Here is a 4,187-nt window from a genome sequence, read left to right as displayed (position 1 = left end):
CAGCAGGAAAGCTGACTGCCAGGTGCTTTAAGTGTAAGAATATCTGTGCTAGCTGTGTACTTACTCACCAAGGGTTTGATTTGCATTAAAACAGTGCTGAGTTAGAGGGAAAAGAATGAAAGGGAGGATAGGTAGGCACCTACCTCACCACCTTGTCTCTGTCTGCTGCAAAAGGTTAGGGTTTCACAGCAGAAACACAAATACAGTGTGAAGCTAAATAATTAAAGCCTGGCATTACAGGCCAAAGTAATGTCTTGTTATTGGGAGAGTATGCTTTGTTAGTAACAGAAAAGCTTATTTGGAAAGATTTTAAATGCATTACTAAGAGAAAACACTGTGTCTTCTAGCATTTACAAAACTTATATTACTCCAGGAAAAAACACCTGAGCACATGGGCTTATCTGCAACTTAATACTGTTATTGTAAGGGTTTGTATAGCTCACTTCCTGCCTTTAGGCTTACACAACAGGATATTTAAATTACAAAAACAATGAAGAAACGTTGCAAAACGCTCTTGATATTAAAAATACTCTAGTTGCTTTACTGGTCTAATTCCCCGTGAAGTGACTCACAGAATTAATGAGTAAACACAAGGTCACTCCTAGAGCCATGCTGCCTAAACAAAAGACAAGCAAATTAAAGGCAGCCAACGGGCAGGTTCAGGGTTTATCAGCTGCCCCACTATGCTGCGAAAAACGTATAATTTACTATTATAATGACAGCCACTATCCCTTACTACTGTTAACAGTCTGTCACTGTTTCCATTGTTAACTTGGTCTTCAGGGTTTATATCTCTCCTGTATCAAATTGCATCAGGTTGAAACTTGGCACACAGGTGTGTCTGGATGGTACACCTTTGTTTTTTTTAAAAAAAAACAAAAAAAGAAATTGTATCAATTGAAGCTGAGGAATAGTTTTCTCCCTTTATTTTCAGGCAATACTTACGCAATTCCCAAATCTGAACACAAAAGTTTAACTTTTCTCTGAAAAAGCCCCTAAGTATAAAAAGCCTCAAAAGATTGGTCCATTGAATCTTTTGGTTCCTATTCAGTTTATATTGGTGGTTCTATTTTTATCCTAGAGGTCTTTATCTAAGTGGGCACTTCTTGGCTTAGGCTCTCCTGATCTAACACCCTGGAGTACTAACAGAAACTGAACTAACCCATACTGGATTGCCGTCATACCCTGTTTTTCATCTGGCTTCTTTTAGGGACAGACTTTGTGTTCCATTCAAACTCTCTTTATTCTCTTTTAGCTGCGTAACTGCATCTCTCAAATTGCACAGCCAACTCAAGGAAGGTGCAAAAACGCTTTGGGAGAGATTGCTGAACGGATATAATACTTGCTACACGCTGTGTTAGGTTAAAATGCCAGGATGCAATTCCAAGGACAGGTACCACGCATGCCTTGTGCCACAGCTTTGCTCTGTCAGGCTCAGAAAAGGTCTCAGAGAGTATTTCATTATGGCAGCAGCGAGCGCAGCTCTCTCAAAGTCCTGACCCATTTTGCAGCTACAAAAACCCAGGCTCAGAGAGAAAAATGTACTTATTCAGCGTGTGGAGTTGCCTCCCCCAGAGCCGGTCCATGTGGCCGCAGCGGGGGGCAGAGCCAGCGCAGCGCCTTGTCATCCATCCCTGCATCCCACGCTGCACCAGCCTGTGGGCAAGGCCAGGGGAGAAGGTGGTGCCTGCAGCTGCAGGCAGCCAGTGATTACCTGGGACCCAGATCAGCCACATCAGCTCTGCTGGGTGGCACAGACCTTCCTCTCTCCTCACGCATCTGCTCAGCAGCCAGGCTATTCGGCTGGGCCAGCCCCTGCGCCGGGACACAAGCTGCACGGGTGAAAAGAGGACAAGGCTTACAAACCCTTGGTATAACCTGAGCATCTAGTTGTGTGCAGCTCCCATGAAATTCGACTTAGATTAATAGTTGGAGTTCTAAACCCGTTTTGAATTAACAATGAAAAAACTGCACTAGTATGTGGATGAATGTAACTCACTCACGGGTTTATGGACCCAAAGGTCAGGGAGTGGAAGACTCCTCAATAGCTTTGATGGTTACATTCTTCCATTCATATCTCTGATTAAGTGTAAAACTCACGAAATTTCTCATTAACTGTACATCTGAGGAAGCTGCTAAATGCACTTACACAAGTCCAGATAAGAAGAAACTTGAAGTTATATAAACTAGTCTCACATTCCCTTGCTTTTGATAAAGCAGGAGGAGAACAGTAGGATTGTATGTGTGCTAAATAAACAGCATTAGATGAAGCAATGCCTTTTTTTGACATTTTCCACTTTGCATCTGGAAGTCAGGAGGATCTGGAAAACCACATTTTTTTGGGAGATTATTAAATCAGAATGTTGCTCTCAGTCTCTTGTGTGCAAATCTTACGGGCTCTGGAAATTACCAGTGAACCTTGGAGAGAATCTTCCCCTAAATAGGGACTAAACACATTTGGAAGTCAAGGAGAAAACACTTGGCTACCAACCAAGCAAATACTTCCTTTAAAAAATGTTCTAGTGAGCAAGTGAAAAATGAGGTCACTCATGCAAATATCCCATTCACTGGCACTTTTTTTTTTTTTTATAACTAGGCTACTTTGCCTGCCCTACAGCAGAGTGGTGTGGATACTGAGCAGAAAACTCTTGTGATTAAAACTAATGTGGTTAAATACTTCTTGCAGAAGCACTTGTGCTCACTTTCATTCAGTTGGAAGTGGCTACCCTGAAATAAGGGTGTGCTAAGGTACTGCTAGTGCTCTGCCACATTGTCTCCTCCAAGAGGTAGAGGTGGGGACAGAGCTGGTTTCAGGAGCAGATGTCAAGCCAGGTGCCGAGCAGGGGTCTGGAAAGCTAGCCAGCTTTGTCCTGGGTGCCACAGCAGAGCATCTCCTGAACTCTGGTGGAGATCTCACCAGCCATCTGTCTTCAGTTCTTACAGAGGAGGGAAGCAGGGCAGGGGGGGAGCACAGGTTCACGTTCAGCTGTTCACACCAGCTTCCAGTTGCTGACCTATCATGGACTTGGCACTGGGACCACCTTAGAGGTGGTTGGGGTTACATGGCAAGAGAGTGCTGCTAGAGGGCTCCTGACTTCTCTTTACAGTCCCTTAGCCCCTTCTTTCCAGCCTGATGCTGTCTGTCCTAACAGACTACACACGTACAGATGCATCTGTTAGGTCAGTTCTACCCAGCAAAACTGTCAGGGAGCTAAGCACCAAATGGTGAACCATACTCTCTTTAGTTCTGTAAAACAAACAAACAAACAAATAAACAAACAGAAACCTTTGCTTTAGTGACTATGCAAGCACACCAAATGGAATTTCCAGCACACACTCATGCATCCTTCTTCTCTAGAGAGACAAAACACTGGCTTGGACAGTACCAATAGCGTCATTCTGCAAATACTTTTGGCAGCACTGTTGCTAAACTTGTTTTGCAATGTATTCTTTTTATTACACCAAGTCCCACCAAAACAAATAGGATCCTAGACCCCTTAGATGACAGAGGGATTTGGCATGAAATATTCCAATGTCTTAGGGAAAAACATACGGGATATTACATGACAATTTACTTCATAACAATAAAGTTAGGACTAGTGGTACATCTTTTATTACAAGAGCATTATCATACTGGTGATGTGAAGAGCAGATCTACAGCATTTGACTACTTTTTTATTATATAAAGCCCCTAGGAGCAAAAGGGATGATTGCACCATTGATATTAATGGGATCCTTTGCAATAAAAACTGTACCCAGGAATCTTTTGCACAACAGAAGGAATCCAAGAGTTGCTGGTGTATGAGATAACTGCCTTACTGAGTGAGTCCATCTCTGCTTTTGTCAGAGAAGTAAATGAAAATGTAAATAGAAAAAAATAAATAGAAAAAAATAAATAAATTAGGTATTTCTCAAAAACAACATTAAAAATGAAGCAGTATTTCTAAATAGCCTGTTAATCTCCTCATGAAGTGAGATGGTATTTTAGAATAAAAGTACTGCTTATTCCCAAACAAGGCACCAGCATACAGAGCTGCTTTAGTTTGGTTATTCTGCAAAAAATTCCGATAGCCAGAGCTATGCCAGCCAGCTTCCTCGAAGAGGAGGGGGGAGGAGGTCTTAACTACATTAGGAGCCTTTTGTTGGTCTGATATGGCTATATTCCCCACTGCACTGGTGTTCAGCAG

Source organism: Chaetura pelagica, unplaced genomic scaffold, assembly GCF_000747805.2.
Source record: "Chaetura pelagica isolate M959 unplaced genomic scaffold, ChaPel_1.0 scaffold312, whole genome shotgun sequence".
Taxonomy (NCBI): domain Eukaryota; kingdom Metazoa; phylum Chordata; class Aves; order Apodiformes; family Apodidae; genus Chaetura; species Chaetura pelagica.
Note: the sequence above shows the minus strand (reverse complement) of the source record.